Source organism: Cervus elaphus, chromosome X (assembly GCF_910594005.1).
Source record: "Cervus elaphus chromosome X, mCerEla1.1, whole genome shotgun sequence".
NCBI lineage: Eukaryota > Metazoa > Chordata > Mammalia > Artiodactyla > Cervidae > Cervus > Cervus elaphus.
The window spans coordinates 158,569,329-158,583,549 of record NC_057848.1 but is presented as its reverse complement, the minus strand read 5'-3'; the positions used below and the strand labels follow the sequence as shown (position 1 = coordinate 158,583,549).

Sequence of the window (14,221 nt, the reverse complement as noted above, 5' to 3'; positions counted from 1 at the left end):
TGCCCACGTATTTTTTTCTTAGTTTTGGAAATAAGAAACTGAATTACAGTAACAGAAAAAGCTGAACCAGGTTGAAATCACAGAAACCTGGAGTGCGTGGGACCAACTTCTGGTCTGGAGCTTCAGTGTCCTGGCACCTGTGGCCACAAGCTGAGCTCATGGCCCCCTCCTCTTCCTCAGGGTCCAAAGGACTTACAGGAAGTGCGGGACTCTATGCACAGTTGACACTTAAGAAATGTTTGATGATTGATTACATGCACAACCCAGACATTTCTTCCTGCCATGTATTCATCTTCCCCACAGGAATTGGCAGTTTTTTCCCATTTACTGCCTCAAGGTCCTGAGTCATAATCAAACAAAACTTCTGTCCTACTCATTGAAGTGTGCTTTTTAAAAAACCACAATGGCTCTTATGTTCTCACATGCCCGAGAGATTATTTTCTTATTGTGTGCTCTTGGTCATTTCCTTCTTATGTGCAAAAATGTTTGGGAACGGTTCTTTGTGTAGACAAGATGAAAAGTTTGTTTGTTTGCTTTAATGGGAGAAGATGTTTTCACTGTGGGAGGGACAGGAGGCAGGGCACCAGAAGTTTGCGCTCTCTGCCTGGCTATGAAAAATCATCATGAACTAGCTTCCTGCCAATTGCCTTTTATTTTTGAAAAATGGGCTCAGGGTGGTTGCTGCAACTGAAGGCAGCAAAGAGAAGTTATGAAAAGAAAATGAAGCTCTGTGCATGGGTATATATGTGTGAATAATGTGGTACTTTAAGAATGAAGCAGATCCAACAACATTTTCATTCCTACCCTCATGCACATGTGGACGAGTTATGTACTAGAATGTTCATAGCAGCACTACTGCCAGAAGACCCAAACCGAATGCTTGTTCTGTCAGTTAGCTTCTGCTGTGTAACAAACAATTCCAAAATGTAGCAGTTAAAATAATCACCTGTGATTCTGCAGGTCAGCAATTTGGACTGAACCCCCCTGGGTGGTCTTTCTGATCTGGTCTAACTGAGATCAGCCGAGTCTGGCCCAGATCAGGGAACTGTCCAGAAGAACATAAACTAAATACTGGTTGTTGTTATATGTCACTACATTTCAGGTGGTTTGCTGGACAGCAGTGGATCAGTGATACAAAGCTACCTCAGTTCATAGTCTAAAAGGGTATAGGAAAGTTTCTCAAGTTCTTGGAATAAAAGATGTAGTGATGATTCCCCCCCACCCCTAACCACCACCAATTTTCCATTCTCCTTTACTTAAAGATAGATTCATGTTCTTGGACACAGGGCAAAGATGGTAACTGCTGAAAATTTCCTTAGTGAATTTAGTTATAGGCTGCTCTAAAATCAAATGGTTTTCTTAAATATAGTGCCCGGCCAATTTGAACAACCACCTGGAGCTTTATGCTGCTGCTGCTAAGTCGCTTCAGTCCTGTCTGACTGTGTGACCCCATAGACAGCAGCCCACCAGGCTCCCCCGTCCCTGGGATTCTCCAGGCAAGAATACTAGATGGGGTTGTCAGTTCCTTCTCCACTGGAGCTTTCTAAACATCTTTAAATCAGAGTTTCTCATCCTCAGAACTGCTGGCACTTTGGACCAGATAATTCTTTGTTGTTTTTTTGCATAAGGTGATGTTGGGCAGTATCCCTGTCTCTACTCACAAGGTGCCAGTTGTGTCCCCTCCTCCAGTTGTGACAACGAAATGTCTCCAAACACTATCAAGTGGCCTCTGGTTAAAAACCATTGCTCTAGAAAAACTGTTTAGGGAACAGCAGCTGGGGAATTGCTCTGCAAACTGAGGAGGGTGATGATGAGTGGGCACCAGTGAAGCAAGTAAAGAGAGAGGGAGAAGAGGAATGCACGTTTATCCACCCCCCCCCCACTGTGTGTCTTTCTTATGTGGTTCACGTCTCACAACGCCTCGCACAGATGAGCTGGAGGCTTGGGGACAGAAGGAACATGTATCTCTGAAGGTGGATCTTGTGATCCAGTCCAAGGCTGTCCGACTCTAGTACCCATGTGCTTTCCACCAAGAACCCAGGGCCACCTCCCACTGTGGCCAGGAAAGGGCAGAGACGCTGAGTAGCAGCCACCCAGTGATGGCTGCCAGTCCCAAGGAGGGGGCACCGGCTCTTATGAGCTCAAAGCCAGTACCCAAGGTCTTCTGGGAGAACAAGACGCAGACAGGGTTACAAAGTAGGACGGCACTGACCATCCCAACTGTGGGTCACGGGGTGTTCTCTAGGCCTAGATGTAGGATGTGGAGGACTGTTACCAGCATAGGAGGGGAAGCATATGGGCATTTGAAACCCACCAATAATACCCATACCTCATTAACCTCTGTACTGCTCCTTACAAGATTTTTTAATGCTTAAAAACTGAATTTATTATTTAATAGATAAGGCATGCACATAGTACAAAATTTTAAAGATGCCAAAAATGAACAATAAAGAGTAAGTTTCCCTCATATCTTCATCCCTCAGATCCTTATCTCCTATCCCATAAGGCAATTACTGTTAGCGTTTTTGATATATCCCTCCAGAGAGAGTCTGTGTATCGTCAAGCAAACATATGTATTTTTTTTCCATCATGGCAGCACAGTATATACCTTATTGAGGACCATAACACACACACACTCTCTCACTCTCTCTCTATTGATCTGTCGATCTACCCATCTAGGAGCACCTTTCCTATCAGTACATGAAAATCTGCCCCATTCTTTTTTTTTTCTTTAACTTTTTGGCTGCACCAGATGGCACGTGGGAATCTTAGTTCCCTGACCACGGATCGAACCAGTGTCCTCTGCAGTTGAAGCACAGAGTCTTGACTGCTGGACTGCCAGGGAAGTCCCTGCTTTGTTCTTTTTAATGGTTGCCTAGTATTTAATATTAGGAATGTGTCATAATTTGGTCAACCAGACTTTTAGTGATGGACGTTTACATTGTTTCCACTCTGTTGCTGTTACAAATAGAGCTGCAGTGAGCAGCTAGTTCTGTATATCCATCACCCCCTGACCACCACCACATATGTAAGTCTGTCTGATCACTTGATTTTGTTTCATAACCTTTCATTTTCCCCTTCTGCCTGTGGTGTCAGTGTACTGAGATCAGTATAACTTTAGAAGCCAGGAAAGGAAATAGAGCATCTGAATAAAATATCAAGTATACAATTAACCATGATAAATCAAGCCTCAGAACTAAAAATAGAAAAGAGGTTGATCACACGTGGTAAGTTAAATATTGCATCAGCTGGCTTCTCAGGCCCCAGATAGCTCATCTAGAAAGTGCTCAAGTAGGATGGGACCATAGATACTTTTTAGTACATCCCTCCCCTCCCCTGTGTTTTTTGAGGACATTGGCATCCTGAGATGCTTGTAAATAGTCAGGCTTGGTTAGATTGAAATGTAGGTCTTCCAAGTTCTAGTTCTGTGCTCTTTCAAACACACTATGACAATATTTTTGAAACTGAGGAAAAGTATTATTTAAAACCCAAACTGACTGTATCCAGATCTGCCTTCTAAAGTGGTGGCATAATCCACAGCAATAAAGAATGGAATGTCTCCTCCCTTCCGTCAGAGAGTCTGCAAAGTGAGGCACAAGTCAAGCGTGGGTAGTTCACTGTCTTTGCCAGTGGAGTGTTTGGCCCATTGTATAATAAAACATAGAACAGTGATGTGTGGAAATGGCTGTCCATCCAGTGGAGGTGTCGAGAGTTCAGTGACTTTGCATAATACTATGAGAGGAATGGGGCTTTTGGGGGGACCCTGAGATGATGATCCCTAAACTGGGTAAGCAAAGAAATTTAGAAGACAAGCAGCTGGGCTAAGGAACTCAGAGGGTTGGCCAACATATTTTATAAAGACAAAACTCATAGTCAGTTTTATGTTGTTTCACTTTGTTGTGGTGTAGACTCAAAGCTTAAGTTAGCTTCACACATAACTGTGTCTGGTGGATGGCTCTAGGATTGTTTCTTCAGCTGTCTCAGGTCAGAGTGCTGGTTTGACACAGTGTGATTCTCTTGATGCTTTTCTCCCTCACGAGATGGCTGCCCTAGCTCTATTCCAAGCAGTGTTTAAAATACCTTAAAATTCAAGGTAGGAGGACCAGGATGGGAGAAATGTGTTCTTTTAAGGGGGAGAAAAATCTTCCCCAGAAACTGCCCCCACCACCCCCAAGAGGCTTTCCCTCTCTTTGACCAGAACTGACTCTCATTGCCATCCTTAGCTGCAAGGTGGGCTGAGAAGTACCCCAGTCTCTCACTTTATGATTTTCATTCAGTCTTGAAAGCCCTGCCACTGAGTCGAAAGCTATTCATTTTTTTTAATTCATTAATTTCTGTGGGAAAAATGACAATTTAGTCTGTCTCAATCAAAGATACCCAGATAATTTTCATAGATAAAAAATATATCGAGTGAAGGTGAAGTCAAATTTTCATAAGAAATGAAGAACAATGTGAAAGTAAATAACTGATGTTTGTACACAAAATATAATGTAGAAACACTAGACTTTTGATAGGAATGGTGGTGGAGAGAGTGTGTGAGTCATTCTTTGGAAGGTGAATTCTTTTGTCTCCACCACTTGTTTCTCCAGCTTTCCAACTTTAGAGAGGGAGTTCTTGGTTATTTTGTTCTTAAGTGCACTTCAATATGAAGTTACAGCCTAGAAATAATCTTTAGTCAAAATAAAAAAAAAATAAACACGAGAGTGGTTTGAAGCTTGGGAAATTGCACATGCACAAGGACTAAAAGAGATGGAGCTGACACCTCTTCATCCCTTGCGCTTGGTTTCCATATGCAAAACAGAACATTGTGGACTCATTCAAACATGATGCTCAATCCAAATTCATTCCATATGATATGCTCTGACAAGTAAATATATGTCGAGTAAAACTGGTGAGCGGGACTCAGCCTAAGACTGCAATGATGTCATATCACGTCTTACAGCATATTTGTTTAGTGTGTTTTGGGGTGGAAAAGGTCAATCTGTTGGGGGAAAAAGGGAGTCATTGTTCACAAAGTGGTGCAACTTTTCAAGAGCCACGATAGCAAAAAGTCTGACTGAAGACTGAGCAGTCGTTATGTGAGGTAAAGCAGTACCTGCAAAGGGGGGATGGAATTATCACAATTGTTTTCTCATTTATCATAGTCACCCTTTAGGCCTGGGCCCATTGCCAACCCAAACCAATTAGAGTGAATGTCTTCTCACAGAGAAGGATGGCGGGAGTGGGGGTGGGGCGCAGAGCAGTGGATGCTGTGGGATAGGCCACTAAGCATGTCTGCCAGTGATGCATCTGGTCACTTCCACGTTGCTTGAAAAATGTGCACTTTGTGAGCAGTTAACTGAGGTTGGTAATATGACTTGAATATAATCTTAATCCTGGAGTTAGTAGTTATTGTGGTTCTTAGAAATACTTCACTAACAAGGAACTAATGGCCAGGTGCTGGTGCAGAGTCCTCAGTATCATAGAGACAGGCAGTAGCCACCCTCCACGTTGCAGAAATGGAGCATGGGCACTTGCACTGAAATCTGAAGATCTATTTGCAGCGTTGTCCCTTTGGCTCTTCAAAGTGACATGCCCCGTTCTGCTTAACAGGCTTGCTGGTGGCTCTGGCAACCATCTCTTAGTACCGTTCATTTGTCATGGGTCTGAAGCATACTCCAAATCTCTTTCCAGATGATCATATTTGGAACTTTCTTTTCCTTGTTGACTTTGAGTTATTGATTCAATGACCATTTGCTGAACATCCATTCTGGGTTAGGCACTTTTCTCAGTCCTGTGGAAAATTCAGAGACAAATCAGCCATGACCCTTTTTCTCAAAGAGCTTGCTGTCTAACAAGGTGATAAAACATGAATAATAATTGTAAAAAGTGTAAAGTACTATCTATACTGTAAAAGTGGGACAGATGTTTCTAAGTGCTTTAAAAAATTAGGACTATTTATCATTATCCTTGAATTTTGTCACATCTCTTGACCTAGTGATTGAAATATATTTAACCTAGGGATTCTTGGACCCCCAGGAAATCCACATGTGAGCTTCAGGTAAATTTCTATGAAGTGTATGCATAAGTGTGGGTCTATGTTTGAGTACATTATTCTGGGAAAAGAATCCTTAATTTTGTCTAATTCTCAAATAAAAGTGTTGTTTAATTCATAATAATACACTTCTAGAAACCCATCTTTAGAAAATAGACATGTAGAAAAAGATTTATTATTAAGGATATTTATCATAGCATTATGTGTAATAGTATGAAACTGGAAACTACCCAAATATGGAACAACTGAGAATTACAGTACATATGTACATAGAATTTATGTTCATGTTGAAATGAGACATCAAAAAATTAACATGAAAATATGCTCATAATAAAATGTTAGATTAAAAAAAACTATATCCATAGTATGCTCTCAATTATGCTTTAAAAAAATGGAAAAGGCTAAAGGGATAACAGGAAAATATTAACAGTGATTATCTCCTCTTTAATCTTTTCCATATTTCTCAACTCTTCTACAATAAGCATGGATCACTTCACAATTAAGAAAAAATGAAAGTTGTACAAAAACTAGTACAGATGAAGTCTCACAGCAGTTCTGCAGTGAGATGTCTTTTATTTGGGATATCAGAGGGGCCTCTTAGAGGAGGTGGTCTCATAATAACTTTGAGTCCTGGTCACAGTCTTGACTTTCTGTGGGGCTGGGAGAGGGCAATCAAAGAGAGTGGTTAAAGATGTCAAGAGTTGAAGGAGAGATCTCCATGTCAAAGTTGAGGTGTGGCAGTGACCTAATCCCTCTCCCCAGAAGTCCTGGAGCAGGCAGGGCTGGCCTGCTTCCTGGCAAGCAGCAGTTTGGAGTGCAGACTGACTCCAAAGGCCTCTCAGAACCCCTGAGATATAGCCTATAACATCCAGGGACCCTTCCCATTCTGTGCTAGAGAGTTCAACATGGGGTTACACTGGATAAATGATGGAAGGATAGGAGTAATCAGAAGTTTGGCAGGTGGACTTTTTGGGGAGGGATTAGCCAAAAGTTGTGAGTGGGATTGTTAGACTCAGGGAAGAATGGTGAGAAAGCTACACACACACACATGTATCTTTGTGACTTAAACTGTTTTGAAGCCAGATGTCTTCGTGTGAACCTATACTTTTTAATCCCTTATATACTCAGAGGAAAATAAAAGCTAGTAACAGATTGATTAATGCCATATGGTGTAAGATTATTCTGTGTAATGTTTATTAGTACAATTTGCTATTCTACATTAGCTTTAACAAGACAGTATCTTTTAAGGAACTGATTATGTACTTTGACCTATTAATTCTTTGGGAGAATGACACTGAAGAAATTGACTCAAAAAGAGGGAAAGTAGATCTTCGCAACTTTGTATGGCAGTGGAAAATATTAGAAATCCCCTTGTGTAATTACAAACTCAAAGGTGCTTACATATATTAAATAAAAGAAATATATTATTACTATGAAAATGATCAATTTATGGGTTTTGAGAGTTATATGGCTACATCAGTAAAGTTGGGTTAGGAAAAAAAGAGCACAAAACTAGTATGTATAGATAGATTGACTGCATTTTGTTACAAGATGTCCATACACTATGGGATCACAGTCTTAAGAATACTGCATGCTATAAGGTTAAGACTTCGGGGTCTGTGCTAAATGGTTTTATTTTGACAAGTATTCATCCTCATTTCTTTATATGCTCTCCCCTCTACTGAAGGTTGCCAAGACTAGTAGCTACATCTTCTAGAAACCCTTGCCAGCCAGCTTTCATAATAAAGTCCTCCAATGATAGGGATGTTTGCAAGATTTGAAAAGCAGAAGAGAAGCAGAAGTTATTAGAATGGCAACAGAAGTTGTGTGTGCTTTTTGAGACAATAGATGTGAGGTTTGCCAGCAGCTTCTAGACATTCTTTTGTAGATTACCCATTTCAGTGTTGATCTCCATGAATGGGAGCTTTCTACAATTTTTGCCAGTTCCTGTTTTCTTGGAAGCTAGGGACAACTTTTCCTACCATCATTTCTTGAGCCCTTCCAATGGTTTTGTAAACATTTAATTTTATGCATTAAATCTTTTCCTTCTCAGAGTACCTAGAGTGGTTTCTGATTTCCTGACCAAACCCTGACTGATGTATGATATGCGTGTGTATACTCATCAGCTAAGTCGTGTCTGACTCTCCGACTCTTTTATGACCCCATGGACTGTAGCCTGCCAGGTTCCTCTGTCCATGGGATTTCCCAGGCAAGACTACTGGAGTGGGTAGCCATTCTCTTCTCCAGGGGATCTTCCCCACCCAGGGATTGAACTCATGTCTCCTGCATTGGCAGGCGGGTTCTTTACTGCTGAGCCACCAGGGAAGCCCCCTTTTGCACTCATACCACCATCATTTTTGTCATCTTTGGCATATGTACCTTACACGAAATAATAGACTGGATCAACATATGTTGTCATAAAAGTAAGAAAGTGAAAAGAAAATCTTATCACTTCTAAATATTTATTACATAGCTTGAAAATATAATGAGTTTGTGTTTGAGTATGTGTGTATTTTATGGGGATTATATAGATCAGCTTACAGATTGATGTAAAAACTTCCTATCAAATGAAGTCAAGGTTGGGAGCATTTATTTATTTGATAGACATTATCAACGCTGCTTTCACATTCAAACAAAAGAGGTGTCCAGACTCTGTACTAGCATGTGTCATTATCAAAATAACACAGTCTGTATGTGTATATACATAATTTCTCTGTGTATATACATACATATAAGATATACATATGTGTGTGATTTTGTTCTTGTAAAGATATGGAAATGTAATTGAAACAATACCCTCTGGCAACTTTAAGCACTTCACATCTTTTCCTTTGTCTCCTCCAAACCATTTCATTTTACCGGAGGCAAAGCATGAAACATGGAGTCCAACCAAGCCTGTTACACTGCCAGCCAGATGCAAAAGAGTCCTTGCATGGGCTGCTGTCTCAAACAGCAACAGGGCTCTGGGAAATTATTTGCAAAAGTGGCCACAACAACTCTATCTTCTCCTACATGCACCCCTGTCATTTTGCAGTGTGACTCAGCAACAGTTCCTACCCAGGTATGGAGTCAGTTTTTCCACCCCTTGAATCTCGTCTTGACCTTGTGACTTGTTTTAAGCACTGGGGTATTAGAAAACATGGTGGAAGCAGAAACTTGAGAAGTACTTCCGCACTGAGGTTGTCCTCTCTTGATGCTCCTGGGAATCCTGAGAGCTCTATCATGTGAGTAAGCTGGGGCTGGCTGGCCAAAGATGTATGGCTCAATTACCCACATGGTCCCACGTAAGCGCCAGCATCAACCACCAGCCGTGTGAATGAGTCTACCATAGATGACCAGATTCCAGTCAGTCCTTTAGCCAACAGCAGCTGTATTCCTAAGTCTAGATGATACTACCAGAAGAACTGTCCAGTGATCTCAGGCCAGATCGCTGACTCGCAGAACAGGAAACTAATATGTGCTGATTATTTTGAGCACATATTTCCTTTTAGAGTGGTAAGAATTAGGCCCAGTATAAATTTGTGAGCCTGGGTCAGATCTGGAGACCTCATGTTTTTTTCTTCCCTCTACCAAGCGAAATAAAGAATGAAACCAAAAAACAACTGAGAAGGTAGCTAACTGCATAAATTTATGACCTCTGCCTTAGAGGAAAGCAAACGAGACAAACCATGTTGAAGACTCCTTTCCTTTCTGTGCTAATTAGAAAATTCTGACAAATGAGTAGCTCATCACCGGATTACCATCAAAACTCAATGAAGTGAAAATGATTTTGATTCATGGAGAAATGGAAGGAAATTGAAATGAACCAGAGTCGGCATTCTCTCTTCAGCAAGACTGCCACACTTTTGCCTGAAAAGAGTCCATCAGTCAGCCTTGCCGAGCCTCTTGAGACTTGCTCTCCAACCCCACTTTCTTCACAGTTAGACCACAATAGCCCAGGTTCACGGTTTTGCTTTGTCTACCAGGTTCTGTTTCTTTGCCAGTGATGAGTAAACTAGAAACAGAAGAGAAAGGGAGCACAGTCTGTGGTGATAGTAATAGTCTTCCCCTCACCTAGGTCCGGAAGACCCCCTGGAGGAGGGCATGGCAACCCACTCCACTATTCTTGCCTGGAGAATCCCATGGACAGAAGAGCCTGGCGGGCTACAGTCCATGGGGTCACATAGAGTTGGACATGACTAAGCACCACCACAACCTATCATAGTTTTTTCCCCACCAGTCCATCTTGGGAGTTACATAGCCAAAGATTCAAATAAGCCTCACTTCTATAAACCAGGAGTCACTTTCTTGGAGTAAGCACAGAGGTCTTCCCAAGTGGTGAATTAGTCATCTGTGTCATTCAAAAAAGGAGCGTCATGCCCAGTGCTGGTGGGAGGAAGGGGGCAGGGTTATCTCCCCCTGGCCCCCAGCTCCGAGGCCTGACTCTGCCCCATTTTCACACGGTCATCAGTGTGAGATCCCTGCTCAAGGTTGACGATCATATTCCACTTTTTCTCTTTTTATAAGACCCACACATTTTCTTGGTCTTCTAGCAGGCAGGAACCTGTCACTTTGTTTTGAATTCTGCAGGGTTGTCTAGTACTGGTCCAGCTCCAGAGGGGAGAGCAAAGACGCCATTGGGAGTTCCTAAAGGCTGAGAGCTGGTTCAGGAACATAATTCACAGTGGACTGGTTATTTATGATGCCTTCAAAGTAGCAGGTCTCAAAGATGTATTTCTTCTCACCCCATCCCTCCATCAGTAGATTTGGAAATTTACCTACACCCAAAGTTGTCTCTGGAGATAAAGGTTAAGGGATGACTGCAGTGTAGACAGGCTTTGGGTAGATTTGCTTCAAGACATTCAGAGGATTCCCCTCACAAAGGAACTTCACAATGTATTAAATAACTGGAGACAAGCTTGGGGGTGAGCTTGGGCAGGGATAAAAGGGGAAAATGGAAATATATTCCCCATGACATTGCTTGTGTTCTTGCCTGGAATTCTGATCTAGTGCTTGTGTAAGTATTTAATTCTTACTGATCTGGTGTTTTTTTTTTTTTTTCCTCATAATGAAATTGTGGCTTCCCTGAGGTTAACAAACTTACTTCTTTCTTCTCTGAATCCTTCATATGACTGAGCACAACATAAGCTAGATAGCAAACTCTGTGAAGACAGGTGATATATCTGTCTTGTTTACAATCATATCTCATATGTGGTAGAATATCTGGCACATAGTAGGTACTGAATAAATGCTGAATGGATGCCTAGGTGTAGCCATCTGATAGCTTATAACAGCTGTTGATCGAAAGAGTAAACTGACGAATTGAAATCCAGTGCTGGTCCACTTGGAAAGCCTGGAGGTATGCATGTGATTGCAATACAGCCCCCAGGATGCAGGGCTACTAAAAGCATACGGATGCTTGTATCACTCATGTACAGAAGCCCATGATTTTCATTGCTTCCTGGTTATTAAAAATTGCTTCAATCATTTTCGATTCATTTCAGTCCTTTGCTTAGCTTGTCTGCTTTAGGGTTTCGTTTCCCACTAATGGGGCTGGCTGTCTCTCGGCTCGATGTGACACTACTCTGAAGACCTTGGAACAGTTTCCATGGTTACTTCTTCTGGAATTTTCCCTTTGGAAACCTTGTGTTCTTTCCTTACCTTTAACTTCTATCTCAGAAATTTAAATACATACCTTAGGGTTCTCGGGAGTGTTCGTGCTTTCCCTGGAAACATTTCAAACCACAGAGCAGAGAATCAGGGCCTGCACACTGCCTTTCTTCTGTTCTGTGTGGAAAGGGGGCAGATGGTTTGATGCTGAAACTCTTCAAAGCCCAGAGATCCAGAAATTTCCTGCGAAAAACACACAAAAGACCCCCCAGGTTGCCAAAGCCACTGTCTCCTTATTTCAGTTGGATTCTTATCACAAAAATGAGCATTGCCACCATAATCAAAGCCTTTTCTTCTTTTCTTTTCGCTTTTTAAGATGAGTCTTCCTGCTAAACTAATTTCTGGTGCGTCTCGCCTTGAAGTGCCTTAAACGCATGTTGGTGACCAAGAAGAAACTCAGAAAAGAGGAAGGCCTAGTGGAGATGCGGAGACAAAGGTGATTGCTTTTCTTTAAGAGGAACTTCAGAAGCAAAACAGATTTCTGAATTACATTTTATTCTGTGGAATCCTCCACTCTTTCTTCTCCTGGGATTATTATCTAAGATCTAGACAGAAGGAGACTGCTAGGGAATCTAGTTCTGAATCAGACTCACTTGGGTGCACCTGGGATGCACCTGTGGCTCCCAGGGGGATTTCAATGTAAGCGGTATGCAGTCAACAATGCAAAACCACCCCGGGGGAGCAGCCTCCTCTTTTCTGGCCCCCTCCCCTCCACATGTCTCTGCCTGTCTCTCCAGCATCCTCTCTGCGCTCTCATCTCCCCCTCACCACCCCTCACTGTTTCTTCAAACAGCTCCCAGCAAAGTCTCTTTCCAGCTTCCAAAGGCCCAGACATCAAACATGAGAAGGAACCATTCCTGATTCTTTCCTGTGAAATCCAGTGCCCTGGTCTGTCATACATGTGTATCCCAGAAGACTCTGCAGCCAGACTCACCTCCTGGCCTCAGCACTTCCCAGCGCTGTGATCTTGGGCAAGCTGCTTCACCTCTCTTTACATTTGTGTTCTCATCAGTGAAGTGGGCATGATGGTTATCCTGGTGCCTGGCCGCTCCGAGCACCAAATGGGCGAGCTGTGTAAAGAACTTCGTCTGTGTGTGGCATGTAGTAAGCACCTGAAAGTGTAGTCTGTTATTATTATCCACGTCAAGGCTGCTTTTCTTTGTGGGCTGAGGACTGCCTCGGTCATGGTCCTGCTGCTTTGGGGCAGTGTAGTTTTAGGGCACCTTCCATGACCTATGTGAGCCTCAATTTCTCCAGGACAGTTGGGAAGGTTAAATGGCTACTGGGAGTGCAGGCACCTGAAAATAATAATCATATATTTTCCTTCGTACTCTTTATAATCAAGTCTGGATAACATTCACATCTTCTTTCTCTCCTGTTTTTTTTTTCTATCATTTTTTTCTTTCCTTTGTTCTTTGATTCCCTTTCTCCATCTCTGACACTCAATTCCTGATGTTCCTTTTTCCTACTTAATCTCTTATAATTCTCATTTTATAAAAGGGGCCTGAATAACCCTTGAAAACCACTTTCTAGCTACCCCCTACCAAACCTTACTTTGGTGAGAGAGAGAGTGGCTGAAGGGAGGAGCCCAGTAGTTATTCTGGGGTGCAGATCACTCTAGTGAGGCCAGGGGCAGCAAGGACCTAGCATAGGGCTCTTATTTCCCCTCTGCTCACTGGCCGCCCATCCTCCTCAGCCTGCTTGCTGACCACCACTTCTGGGGCTGTTGCAGATCCTTCCCATGGTCTGGAACATGATTTTACAGCAGCTCTGGTCTTCTTTCCTGCTGTCTCCACCATATACGACCACAAAGGATGTTGGTGCCAGGGAAAAAACAGCCATTGTCTTCCCTCCTGTATCAGTTAGCTTTTGCATAACAAACTATCTCCAAACTTGTGAAAAAAGTGAAACTATAGTTACTCAGTTGTGTCTAACTCTTTGCAGCCCCATGGACTGTAATCTGCCAGACTCCTCTGTCCATGAGATTCTCCAGGCAAGAATACTAAAGTGGGTTGCTGTTCCCTTCTTCAGGAGATCTTTCCAACCCAGGAATGGAACCCAGGTTTCCCACAATGCAGGTAGATTTTTTTTTTTTTTTACCATCTGAGCTACCAGGGATCTTAGTGGCTTACAACAATAAGCTATTTACTCAGTTTATAGGGTTGGTAGTTTGGGCTGGACTCAGTGGGGTGGTCCTACTGCTGTCTTGACAGGACTCACTCATGTGCCTGCAGTCAGCTGCCACCCAGATGAGTGTTCTGCTTCTGAGGGTTGATTGTACAGATAAAGGAGGTGACTGGATAGTATGTTTCTTATCCATCAGGCTAACCCAGGCTTTTTCATATGGAGGTGGTGGCAGGGACTCCAGTAACAGTAAATATGAGGGAAATAACCAATATCTGAGTATTTTTCAAGTCTCTGCTTCTATCACAATTGCTGTTGTTCCTTTGGCCAAAGCAAGTCACGTGGCCAAGTTCAGAGTTAGTATGGGAGATGTAAGGGCTAGATTGATATAGACATATAGAGGAAAAAATTGGG

At 42.4% G+C, this 14,221-nt stretch overlaps 1 long non-coding RNA gene across 1 annotated transcript in view; it reads left to right on the top strand.

Moving 5' to 3' along the window:
- Positions 1 to 13,684, top strand: part of LOC122690709 — a 59,361-nt gene extending 45,677 nt beyond the window's left edge. The window contains exons 2-3 of the long non-coding RNA XR_006340083.1: positions 12,000 to 12,119; positions 13,628 to 13,684. This is a non-coding gene — a long non-coding RNA (uncharacterized LOC122690709). The remainder of the gene's footprint in view (positions 1 to 11,999; positions 12,120 to 13,627) is intronic.
- The last annotated feature ends 537 nt before the right edge of the window (positions 13,685 to 14,221 follow it).